A 14,158-nucleotide genomic window follows, 5' to 3' on the forward strand; every position below is an offset into this window, starting at 1 on the left:
AGAATCGACTAAAAATTGAATCGATTCATTTATTCATTCGGTTGATTCGTTTTTATTTCTTTTTTCTTACTATCATCATTATTTTACCATTGTTGTTGTTGTTGTTTTCGTTATCTTTTCAGGTTCATCATCATTTATTGTGTATACAATACAAGACATTCGGGTCCAGCTATTGTGATTTTCATAGCCAGCACAACAACAACAACAACAACGAAAAAAACCTTGATTATGACCTCAAAGCATAGAAAGGTCATAGGTTTTTTGTTTTTTTTTTTGATTCTAGTGATATAACATGTATTAGAAGGATTGTTGATTGTTTTTTGAATATCTAGTCATTTCGATATCATTCCAATAGTTAGACATCATATGCATCATATTCGGAATTTCATGTTTGAAAACAAAAATGATTCTCTGCTTTTTTTTGGAAATTTTTTTCTATTTATTATTTTAATCATGTTCACTTTTTCCAGATGTATTGAATGTGATTTTCTTCAATTCACTAGCAATTGTTATGACTTTTGAAAGCCATAGTAATTGTATGAAAAGAGAAAAATAGAGAGAGAAAGTGAGAAAAAATGAATTTTAATCATGTTAATATCAATAAAATAATAAAATTATTAAATTTGTCTATAGTTTGGCACTCACACACACACACTGGTGATGTAAAGAAAGCATTCAGCAATGAAAAATTTTTGCATTGTGCGTATAGAATCTAAATTGCTTATAATTTTTCGTATGGAATTTTTCTGCAATATGAAATATGAAATTTATTCTCAAATTTTTTTTTGTTTGGCTTCTCTAAATTTCCATTTTTAACAATTTCCTCATCATAACTGTGTGTTTTTTGAGCTTTCCTTTCGAGTTGAATTTTATTTTATTTTTTTTGGAATTTCTAGTATTTCAAAATGTGTGTGTGTGTGTGTGTGTGTGTGTGTGTGTGTGTGTGTGTGTGTGTGTGTGTGTGTGCATGTGTTTGTTTACCGTCTACAACAACATCAATAATGTTATGAATTTGGTTTCATTTTTTTCTTCTTCGCCGTTCTTGTCGTCATTCTAAACGAAAGAATGGATGCAAACAAACAAACAAACAAACAAACCCGAAAACAAATCCTAGACAAATTCTGTTATTTTACCATGTTTATTGAAAACAACTACTACTCTGTTGTTGTATACAAACAAAAATAATCTTAAGAATAATAGCAGTGAGTTCTCTTTTATTATAGAAAAAGGATTTCAATCACGAATCGAATTTGTCGATTTTCTCGATCAATCGAATTGATTTAAAGAATAATGAAAATATAGCTTTTTATAAAGTCAATGTTTGTGGAAACATTTCAATTCTTTTTTCCGTTTCTCTCTCTCTCTCTCTCACTCTTGCTGCTATTTTGATTTGAAAATTTATTCCAAATAACGAAAACCCTATTTACCCGAAAGACTTTTTTCTTTGTGTTATTATTGCATTTTATTTTTTTTTCTAATAGAAAATGTCTCTGAAAGTAAGTTTGTTTTTTTTTTTTTGGTGAATCTTGTTTTTTCTCTACATTTTTTTCTGATTTTGAATCAACAAAATTGTTGATTTTTGATTCTGGATGATGATTGTAAACAGTTGATATATCAATATTTTTTTTTTTTGGTATAGAAAAATTTGTCTCATTCACCATTGTAATCTAATCCAATTTGAAAGATTATTCGTGCATTCAAATTTTGATTTTTTGCGGACATTGTACCCCATTTTATTCATATTTGATTTTGTAAAGCCAAAAATGTCTAACTTTTTATTTTCATTTCTTTCTTTTTTTTCAGTTCATAGATTCCTCACAACAGAATCAGAAACGGCCACATTTCGTCATCCATAATCATCATCATCATCACATATCATCGAATCGAGCTATAAATATTCGTGTCATACATCATTACTATTATCAACTTTGTGTGTGTGTGTGCTGTATCTGTGTGTGTGTTTGCTTTAGGATGTTTTTTATTTTATTTCGTTGTTTTTGTGATTGTATGTGATTCATATCATTCATTCATATTCAGTTTTTGTTTTGTGTTCCAATAACCGATTCTCAACATTGACTACGACATCCATTTCTTAGCTTAAAAACAAACAAACAAAAGGGACATTGATGACGACGGCAAATTTGGTTTTTCAAACAAAACTAACGAAAAGAAAAACGTATGTATCACAAATGTGGAAATTATATGGCTTCCTGCTTCATTATTATTATGAGAAAAATAAAACATAGTTGAAACAGTGTGAAACAATCGTTTATCGCTTTTGATTTGATCGATTATCAAGAATCTTAGATTGAATTTCTCTTGATATGTTTGTGTGTGTGTGTGTGTGTGTGTGTGTGTGTGTGTGTGCAGAAATCACAACACAGAATATATCAAACACATTTTTATAGTATATCATAGAATTTCACATAGTCAATTTTCTATTCATGATTCGTTTACATATTTTTTCTTTTGATCATTTCGATTCAAGTTTTGCTGAATCGGCAACAAAATGAATGAAAATGTGTCGGTTAGCTTTTTCCTTTATTCATTCATTTCATTTCTCGTTTTGTATTTGTTTGTGATTATTATTTACACACACACACAAAAAAAACGGAAAATTTCTGAATGTATAAAAAACTTTGAGATGAAAATTAGAATGCAAAAAAAAATTATTTACTCCAAAAAACAACACACGGAGTTCTAGGGTGATGAACTCCATATTATTCTTATGATTCTTGGGCAAAAATGATGAAAAATGTATTCACATTGTATGTATACATGAATTGTATACCGTCACCATATGGAACATGTTTATAAATCTTATATTATTCATCACCGGATCGTTCGCCATTATAAATAGTTATTATGTGCGTGTGTGTGTGTACACTAATTAATGTCCAATCAACCTCGATGATAGTGTTAGTTCATTTTAGCGTGAAATGAAAGTCAACTTGTTAACAATGAATAAATAATAAATTGAATGGAATGGATTTGTTATGCACAAACACATTTTTTATGTTTTTTTTTCTCTTTTATTCATTCATTCGTTCATTTCATTTTCCATATATATACGAATTATGTGATGATAAAGATTGTAAATTGTTCATTTTCTTATGTCAGAATATTTCAAGCTCAATTAAATTGCATTGATGTCGTTATAATTGGCGAATGAAAAAAAGAAGAAGTGTCAGGAAAAAAATGCATCATATTGTACGAACTAAAATAATTTTTGTTTTTTTTTGCCACCACGTGTCAAACATCAGTGTGTGTGTGTGTTGATTGATTTTTTTTCATCCACCTACAACAACAACAACCATTTCTGTCAACAAAATGATTCTATATGGATGGATGAATGAATGAATCACAACCATGAATTTGTCTTAAATCTTTTTTCATCTCTTCATTTGTTTAATTACTTGAATATTCTTAATAATAATCATGTTAAGAATCATTCTTGAATATTGTTGATGTGATGCAATCAAGAATATTTTTTTTCTTCTTGTTAATTGTATTTTGATGCATTTCCTCATTGTCGTTGTTGTTGTTGCTGTTGTTGTCGTTTGCAATCATTTGTTTGATTTATGTTTTTTTTTCCTCGAATCTCCCATTAATTTTCAGCTACTATACTATAAATATATAAGTTTAGTCCAAAAAAAAAGACAAAGTTTCATATATTCAATTCTTGTTCACTTGGTTAAATTTATTTATATATTCACATTTATATATGATGTATGAAATGAATATTTCTTCTTCATTTTTCTGTTGTTAGATTTAATGACAAATTTTTTTTTTGCTATTTCTACTGTAAACATAATAATAATAATAATAAAGAGTGATTCACAAACGAATTTTTTTTTATTCAATTCGACAACTGAAAATTTGTTATGCATACACGCATAGCAATTGAATGAAATGAATGATTGTCAAAAGTAAAAATAAGGTACCTCATTCAGGTTTAATTTTTTTTTTTTTTTTTTTTATTGTCAAAATTGTCATCATCGTCGTCGTACAATGTTGTAAAAAAACGAAAATTTTATGACTTTTGTTTATTGTCTGTTAATTTCCACTTTCATCTTTTTTTATTTTTATTTTCTCATTATATTTACCATTCATCTTCATTTGTTTATTTTCATCTTCATTTTGCCATTTCTAATATCTTTATTTATAATACATTCATTCATTCATTCAGTTTTGGTCCTAGTCTTCACATACCTTTTTTCATGAATTCTGATGATGATTTTTTTCGTTGTTGTTGTTGTTGTTCTCATTCGTTTGTTTATGTCCATTTTTCATCTCCTTCACTCACTCTCTTTAATCATTCTGTTTTAATTAGCCTAATTATTTGTCGTTTGTTGTGTTTAGATCTCCCTTTGGGCTCGAATCATCATCATCATCATCATCATGATGTGATGTTCACAACCTCTTTATAGTCTTTTGTCTATTGTTTGGTTTTTGTTTGTTTGTTTTGAATGTTGATAAAAAGAAATTTTGATTGTCTGGTACAGTACACATTATGATGTCATTCCTGTATATTTGTCTTCATTTTTTTTATTCAAAAAATTCGTAATCATTTATCAATACTGCTACTATTAAATTGTGAAATTAACCACCTGATCAGGAATTATCGAACGACTTTTTTTCAGACAAAAAAAAATATATTCGATTTTCAAATTAACGCATTCAAAAAAAAAAAAAAATAAATTTGAAGTCATTAAAAAAAAATTTTCTTTACTGAATAAAAAATAAAAATTTTAAAATGAATGAATCGGGCAAAAAAAATGAATTCTCGTTACTGGTGCGTTTCACAATGGATCTTTCTTTTTTTAGAAAAAAAACTTTATTGCTAGTTTTTGTTCTCTCTCCGTTTTCTGTTTTCTACATGAAAGAAGCAGAAAAAAAAAATCAAATTGTCGCCATAATCAGTCAGTCAGTCAGTAAGTCTTTTTTTTTAGTAGTTTTGATATTTGCATAATTTCATCAATAATGGCCCTTAAAAACAATATTATTATTATTATTATTCGATCGATGATAAATAAAGTTCATATTTTTTTGATTGCCTTGGATGACACAATTATTTTTTATGAACTGAAATTTTCTTCTATCAATTCGTTTTTTTTGTTTGTTTGTTTGTGATATATTTCGCTCCATTTGATTGGAATTGTTTGTTTCTTTGTGTCGATCGTTACAGGTTTATAGATTGGATTTTTTTTTCATCCCAGCCGTATCTGGTTCCACCATTTATTTCCGTGTTTTTTTGCGATTAATATTATTATTCAAGATTTACGAGATTTTTTTTTCTCTCTCTCCCTCTCTCTCTCCTGACAATAATATTTCCAAACATCTTATACTCACTTACAAAGTGTTTTTGTGTATATTATAAGAAAATAGAAAAAAACTGATTTTTTTATCTGGAAATTTCACCCTTATCAAATATTCAACACACAATGTTGGTCTTCATCGTTTTTATTTTCATGATAACGAATAATAGAATGAATGTGAACACACACACATATATAGAATGATGAAAATCTTGGATAAAAGACACGCGTCCAAAAAGAAAAAGAAAATATTACATACACGAGCTATATTTGGCCTTACAAGTCAACTATTCTTTGGTTTTGAAAGTAAAGTGCCAATCCATGATGCATGTATATGATGATGATGATGATGTACTCCAGAAATTTTCTTTTTTAAAAAAAACAGAACATGGGTTATTAATGGGACCACTATTAATCATTGTCTCTTTTTTTCGCGTTGTTTTGTTTTATTTTCGATATGCAACATTCATCGAATAAAAAAAAAATATTTACCATTACCACTTCCATCAACTCTTCCTTTAACTCTTAGATTCAATGTATAATATATGGAAATAATGAAAGTGTTTTTCATCATATGGATTCTCTATTTGGTGGTCTCTTTCATTGTTCCAATATTTATACAGAATGTGTCAAGAGTATAATACTTTGTCGCCATTGCTTGTAAAGAACTTGATATTTTTGTTTTTTTTTTGTACCTCTTCTTGTCTTTCAACATTATGTTGATGAATGAAAAAGTCAATTCATGTGAAATAGGTGTGTGCGTATTCTCTTATGCTGCCCGTATTTATATTGGTAGCTTTTTTTATGTATACATAACAACAAAAATCCAAGTACAGACTAGAATAGAATTAAATGAATGGATTGATAATGATGATGATGACGGTAAACAAACAAAATAAGAACATTTTTTTCACTTTTGCTCTACAATCTTGATGAAAGTTTTTTTTTCTATTCACAATTCATCTGTAAAAAATGATTGAATGAATGTGTGAAAATGAATGAAAAATTGCTTCAAAGCCAATAGTTGAATTCCGATCCATTTTGTTCATAATCATGATCATTGTGGCTATTATCGTCGTCTTCGTCATCATCGTTATTGTTATTGTTTAGTTCAAAAACAATAATTAATTTATATCATTGAAATTTTCTTTTGTTTTTTTTTATTGGGCGAAATGTTTTTCTCGTCACCACCACCACCACCACCACCATAATAATAAATGGTCTAATTTTTTTTTTATTTCATGTGTCCTGTTGTTGTTTGATCAATAACCATTATTTGACCATGTGTTATAATGCTTGTGGTGTTAGGTGTGTTTTCTTTTCTATTCCATTGTTTGAATGGCTTATGAATCTTCAGCTTATTTATATCAATATCATTGTCTATTTTTTTTCATATTTGATAAAAATTTAGTCCAACATGAATTTGAATACAAAATGGCAGTGTATTTTTGCTTTTTCGTTTGCAATTGTGCAATGAAGTCAGAAATAAGAAAAAACTCTTACTTTTTGTTTCTTTTCTCGTCAATATATTATAATTCAATCTTGAAATTTTGAATAGATTTACTTTGATTTTTATTTCGATAGAAATTTTTAATAATCATTCGATACGTCAATCGTTTCGTATATGTGGCTCCTGGATTTTTTTTGTTGTTGTTGTGGAAATCACTTTTGACTAATCATACTCCATCTTTTTATAATTCATCAATCAGATAATGTTTTGTATACGCGTACAAATTTTGTATTTGTATTGAATAAAATGAATAATGAAGCGTAGCCACATAATATGTATACTGTTGTTAATATTTATTGTGATCGATCGATTATGTTTGATTATTCGACCGTTTTTTTTTTTTGATTTCATCACCGTTGTTTGCTTCTTCTTCTTGCTGCTTTAATTCGATATTTTTTTTTCATTTTGACGTATTCACAATCACGCAGTATCCCCATGGTTTTTTCGCTCATTGTTTGTCAATTAAATCAAATCCGTATATACAATGAGAAATTAATTAGTTCCTTACGTTTTCTCTTTCTTTTTTCATCATTCTCCTATTAGTTATGGTCATCATCATAATCCGTTTTATATTGATTGTTTATTGATCGAACAAACAAAATTCACATGCCTTGATTATATCAATATGATTCTGTGTTTTTACATAGGAAAAACAAAATTAAAATTTGATCCGAGAATTTTAATGAATGAATTCTTCATGTCCGGTTTTTCATTATCTACACACACACAGTGTTTGCTCCCATTTTTTTTTCTCTTTTTCATTTTTTATTTTTGCCTTATATTTCAAATTTTATATGGTGGTTATGTCATGTCAAAATCATATTCATATTGATGTTGTTGTTATATTATTATTAATAATTCCATTATCTTTATTTGTCGAAAATCTAGGTGGAGATCATTCAAATTCATTATTTTTTTGTGTGTATAATGTGTATGTATTTGATGATCACCTTTCACTTTCATCATCATCATCATCTTCCTCATCATCAATAACAACAACAACAACAACAACACTACTACAACAACAAGACGACTAATCAAAAATTCTCGCACATCATCATCAAATCGGAGACACCAACAATAATTTTTTATCGATCTTATTTATGTTGAAAGTATGTATTTGATTACATTTACATTTACACGAATTTATGATCTGTAATATATGACAGGTGTATATTTTGTTGGGTCATATGATCATACACACTCACACCAATTTTGACCAAAACAGAACATTTTGTTTAGTTTTGTTTTTAAATATTTTTTTTTTATTCAATAATCGATAAAGAATTTTTTTTCTGGTCTTGTGCCATATATAGTCAAAACAAAAAATTCAATTAATCGGAAATGAGTTTTATCGATTTTGATTTCCGTTTTGAATTTATTTTTATCGATTTTTCATTCGAATTGCATCTATTATATATAAGTTAGAATCAAAATAAATCTTTCATATATTAAAAATTCAATGCCGTTAATTTTTTTTCCAAATGATTTTTTTTTCGTAAATATATGGCCATTCGTTTAAATTGTATTCACTATGAATAAAGATATTCATCAATCTAGTTATTTTTTCTTTATCATTTGCATAATTGAAACTATCTTTCTTTTCTTCTAATTCCCCACTTTTTTTGCGGTTTGTTTATAGATTTCAAATTGAAGACGATCTTAATCTTTCTTTTTTTTTCTTACTCTCTCAATGAACATATCTCAGATAACTTGATGCTACAATTATTAATTGGCCTCTCTCTCTCTCTCTCTACCGATCTATTCTGTATGAAATGATGACCAAATTTAGTTAACTTGTAATACTATTTTATTTTTCTTCTTGGCCATAGTTTTCCTAATTTTTGAATATATGAACCGGAATGATGAGTTTTTCAAACTAATTGCTTGCCTTTTCAAACTTTGGTGTATCCGTATTTTTGTGGTTTTATTTTCCATATAATATTCGTATATACACATACACACATGTATATACCACTATTATCCTGTTTATGGATATCTCGTCTCGATATATAATGCTCATTTCATTTGATTATTGTTATGTCGGGCAAAAAAAAAATTTTTTTTTTTACTCATCATCGTTTACTCTGCATCGTCGTTTTTTTTCGTCTACCTAGCTTTTCTAGTTTATGTATGAAAGAAATTTGCATATGTGGTAAACACACACACACACACAGACAGATACCTTTATATTTGATTGTAAAAGAAGATATCTATTTTTTTTGTGCCATGATGATGATGATGATGATGTCCCTATTGTATCATTTACTCATTACTTATTATTATGATTTACCATTTTGAAGGTTGAATTGTGGCTACATGTTGGTGGATACATTTTATTTGTCTTGATATATCTCATTCAAGCCTGTCATTTGTAGAATAAAACGATGATGATGACGATGATGATCTTTGGGCTAATCCCTTGAATGAACTTTGCCATTGTATTTTTACATTCATCTCTTTTTTTTTAGTTGGAATAGAAAGAAAAAGAAAATCTTAGTATATTTGTTTCTAAAATAAATAAGGGGTGTGTATGCATATAATTTTTTTTTCATTTTATTTCATTGATACTTATCAACACACAATTATTATATTCACACAAACAAACAATAAATGTGTGTGTGTGTGTGTGTGTGTGTGTGTGTGTTATTCACAATTTCGATTATTTGTCCGTCCTGTTTCATCATCTGATTAGAAAACATTAGATTCTGTCATATTCTCATCATCATCAATAAAAATTCTAAAAATCTTTTTGGAAAATCATTATCACTGTGGCTAATAAATTTGATTGTTATATACAAATAAAAAAAAACATTGCTTACTTTCTTATTAATCCTGTCAAATGTTGAATTTTTTTTTCATATCTCTTTATTTTTGCTTATTTGTATTCGCTCATCATAATCATCGCGAAAATCCGATACCATCCATTTCAAGTATATTATTATTTTATTTGTTGAAAATATTTATTGCTTTTTCTTTCTTTTCCATTTTCTTTTTTTTCCGTATTTGATCGGTTGATGTTTATTTTTTTTCTGGCGAAGATTTCTTTTGAGTTCATTCGTTTGATTAATATTGTACAGACAAGATAGACATACATACATACATACACACACACACTACCATTCAACTACCAACGGACCACATACATCTCAATCACATATCTCTCTATATGTATGTATGTGATGAATAGATGGCCAAATCAAAAAAAAAAAAAAAAAAAAATCCATCGAATCTGTATAATGATGCTCTATATGATTGTTGATTGTTCGTTCTATTCGGTTGTTTGTTTGTTTGTTGGGTGACCCAGAAAGCAAAATATATGAAAAAAAATCAAAATAACCAACCAAAGTATCATCGGATCTATAGAAGAAAATGAAAATCTAAAAGAAAATTTATTATTTATATACGATCAAATACGAAGCGTCAAATAGCTTTATATATTTCTTTTCTTATTTTTTTTCTACTGTAAATAAGAATAAGTAGCTATGATGGTGATGATGATGATGATGATGATGTTGATGATGGCAAAGATTCGGCGAATCTATATCCTAAAAAGATTTTTTTAGCATTTATTTTTATATTTTTTTTTCATTTCAAAAAGCTGACTCAGTCCGATTGAATGAATGACTGGTCATTGGAATTGCATTATTATATATATTGCATTTACGTTACAAAGCAAGCAAACAAGCATTTGAACAAGGGAGAGAAAATAATTTATTCCAAGACCTAGTGTCCATTTTCTTCTTCATCATTTTGGATGTCCATCTTGTTTGCCTTAGTTGTTGTTGTTGTTGTTGTTGTTGTTGTTGTGTGTGTATATATATCCACCATTTGAAACCATCATCATACCAAATTCCAAAAGAAATCGAAATTGAATTATTATGAGATCAGATTTGCTTTTGCATTCATTTTGCCGTTGTTGTTGTTGTTGTTGTCAATTGAACACATACACACACACACACTTTTTCATTAATTGTGGATGATGATTTGTTGTTATATTGGTGGGACAGTCCGAGTTTTTTTTATGATATTTCCGTATCAGAAAAAAAAATTTGCCATTAATAAATATTAAATCTGATGACAATAACAATATTGATGTCTTATTTTCTTATATTCTTGTTACTTGTATGTATAGTTTCCATTCAAACCGATTGAAAGAATTTGTTTGTATAATGAAATTTCATGATGGATTTTTTCATTAATAATACTAATGAATATTTGATGCAGAACCAAAATAAATGTCAAAAAAAAAAAAAAAATTCCACTGACCTTAATATTTTATAGCATTATTATCATCCAAAATTAGTCTCCATTATTATTATTATTATGCCCATCATTTTTGATGCCGCAGCGTTCATTCATTTTTATTTGTCAATTGTCATTTGTTTTCGTTTTTCATATTGTCAAACAGACAGACAAAATAAAAATCGATTCCATAAAAGGGAATGATTTTTTAAATCCTTGGATAATGATGATAATCGTTTCATCATCATCATCATCATTATTATTATTAATAAGGAGAAGAAAATCCTTTCAAATTGTCATTATCATTAAAGATATTTTTTCGAGAAAAAAATGCCATTTTTTATCCTCACTAAATGTCATAAAGATTCGATTCATCATCTGTTTGGTGGCTCAAGAAAACAAAAATTGATTATTTGTGTAATGAATTTGATTCAAAAAATGGTCCAGAAAATGAAATGTTTTTCCATTTTATTTTCTTATCCTTTTCATCAACATACGTTGATAATGAAATACCCGTTTGAAACAAGTTGAATTTATATGAATGAATGTATGAAATGAAGATCATTAGTAGAGAACCAACTTTTTTCTCTCTTTCGATCGACCATATGATGATCAGACAATCCATGTGTAGCGTACAAGATGGTGCCAAAGTTAGAATCAATTGCATTTCCGTCATCCCCCATAAAAACCAAGTGAAAACCGAGAAAAGGAAATCGCTATCAGAACTCAATGATGATGATGATGATGATGATGATGATAGTGATGATGATGATGGTTGCATCAATGTAAGAAACGGTAGTTTTTTACTTTTACGATTTTCTTTCTTCGATTCACTTTTCCTATTTTTGTGTGGTATATTAAAATAACGAAAAGTCATTTGTTGTTGTTGTTGTTCATTTTTCTCTCTTTTTTTTCTTTGATTTTATTTCATTTTCATCATCAACATTAACATATACAAGGCGTCAAAAAGAATTCAATAATAATAATAATAACGATGATGATGAAAATCAAATGGAATATAGTGGTTTGAAATAGTGGAAAAACGTGCACATTTTTTTTCTTGCCAATGATACAACTATATGTTGTTTCTTTTTTCTTCCATAATTCTACAAAGCTTAAATCTAAATAGATTCAATTGAAAAATGAAAGCCAGTTAGAAATTCTAAGAGATTCTTTTTTTCTATTCTCCTGATTTTCTTTTTCAATGTAAAAAAAAATTTGTATAAATGTGTTCTCGCTCGCTTGCAAGAAGAGATAATAGAATTATCTTGTTCATTCTTTATATTCTCAGTTTTTCCATCACCATCATCATCATCATCTCTATCTCGACAAACGATTTTCAATTTTGTTCCATTTTTTTTGCTTTCTCACTTCAAATAATTGCTTCAGAGAAAAATGTGGTGCCCATGTGTGTGTGTGTGTGTATGGATACATGTGCCATTCACATCCATGTTTATTATTATTATATATCAATTTGTTATTATTATCATTGTTGTTGTTGTTGTTGTTGTTGTTGTTGTTGTTGTTGTTGAAGATAGAAAAATAAAGATGAAAATTGAAAAAAATGTAGAAAATAAAAATTGAAAATTAAAATTTATGTAAATTAAGATCAATTTTTTTTCACTTCTTCCTTTTATTCTTTTTATTCTTTGCTTGTGTGTGTTTGTGTTTCCGTATTATTCTGCACACACACATACACACACACAATGTATGAACATTACTACAAAGCAATCGTATATTGAAATTTAAATTTTTTTTTTCGTTAAAAAAAAAATTCTTACTGAATTTCAATTTGAATTTCATTTCCTTTTACATTCACTGTATACTGTTGTTTGTCTATGATTTGTTATCATTCAATTGATCATTTTCAATTTTTTTTCCAATTTTTCTACTTGTTTTCTGCTAGTAAATCAATTAGTTGAGATTATTTTTTTTTTCGTTGAATAAAATTTTTTTTATCAAAATAATGAAAAAAAAATCACATTAGTTTTGATAAAGATTTGAGCAACACATACACACAACATCACGCCATCTTCATATTGAATTTTTTTTTTTTGTTGTTGTTGTTTCTTTGATTTTGATTTTAGATTTTTTTTCCAACTATTAAAAGTTCTGTAATGAAAAAAAAAACAAAAAACAAGTCAGGCAACAAGATAGATTGTGTTAATTCATTTAATTGATTAATTTTCTTGATTGCCATCCCACTTATTTATTTCTGTTGGTGTGTGTGTGTGTGTGTGTGTGTGTGTGTGTGTGTGTGTATTGAAATTCACTTGAAAATTTTTCATTGTAATTTTGCAATTCTTTTTGTTGTTGTTGTCAATTTCGATTGTATCACGTTTCAATCATTTATTCATATAATGTATCGCTGACTAGTGTGTCATTGACTTTTACTTTTTTATTCATTCTTTTCCAAAAATTTCATCTGACAAATTTCTATTTATTTGTTTTTCATTAATTTTCTTTTCCAATATTCAACAAGATTTTTGTTTTTCTCTCTTGACAACCATTGATGATTGTCGTTATCATTATTTTGGGTTAGGTGTGATTCGTAATTAAAAAAAAAGAAACATCTTGCCAACAAAATTACAAACATTGTGTTTTTTCATTCATTACAAATCAATCAAATTAAAATTTGTATTCATCAATCCGAAACGATTGTCGATGATGATGATGATGTTTGTTTGTTTGTTTGTCATAAAACTTTGATTCTCAAACATATTCAATGCCATTACCACAATTCAATCTTGATTCTCAATTTTCAATCAGCATATAACATCATCATTCGACCATACCATTGGGTTTGGTTTCCATTATCATCATCATCATTATTATGATGATAATGATGATCAAGATCTTCTTTAGAATATGTTGTTCCCATTTTTCCACACACACACACACACACACGCACACATATATAGAATGACAAGAATGATGATGATGACCAGTTATCATTACAATAATGATGTTGATGATGATGAAGATACCTTGAAGAAGAAAGAACACAAAATTCGTAAATGGTTGAAAATATCTTTCTTTACTATTGTTCAATTTTTTTTTCTTTCAAAATTCGATTCGATTCTTC

The 14,158-nt window shown here is 27.7% G+C and overlaps 1 protein-coding gene across 9 annotated transcripts in view; it reads left to right on the forward strand.

Moving 5' to 3' along the window:
* The window catches only part of Ten-m (teneurin transmembrane protein Ten-m), a 59,428-nt gene that overhangs the window by 18,918 nt on the left and 26,352 nt on the right, over positions 1-14,158 (forward strand). For 6 of the 9 annotated variants that reach the window (XM_075728518.1, XM_075728524.1, XM_075728525.1 and 3 more), the window contains 2 exons: positions 1,804-2,176; positions 7,717-7,940. The gene's annotated coding sequence lies outside the window, so the exon portion shown is untranslated. Of the gene's footprint in view, positions 1-123; positions 250-1,803; positions 2,177-7,716; positions 7,941-14,158 lie in introns of those variants that run through there. The other 3 variants (XM_075728521.1, XM_075728522.1, XM_047063254.2) reach the window with 3 other exon arrangements.

The sequence above is a fragment of the Dermatophagoides farinae genome, chromosome 2, assembly GCF_024713945.1.
Source record: "Dermatophagoides farinae isolate YC_2012a chromosome 2, ASM2471394v1, whole genome shotgun sequence".
Lineage (NCBI taxonomy): Eukaryota > Metazoa > Arthropoda > Arachnida > Sarcoptiformes > Pyroglyphidae > Dermatophagoides > Dermatophagoides farinae.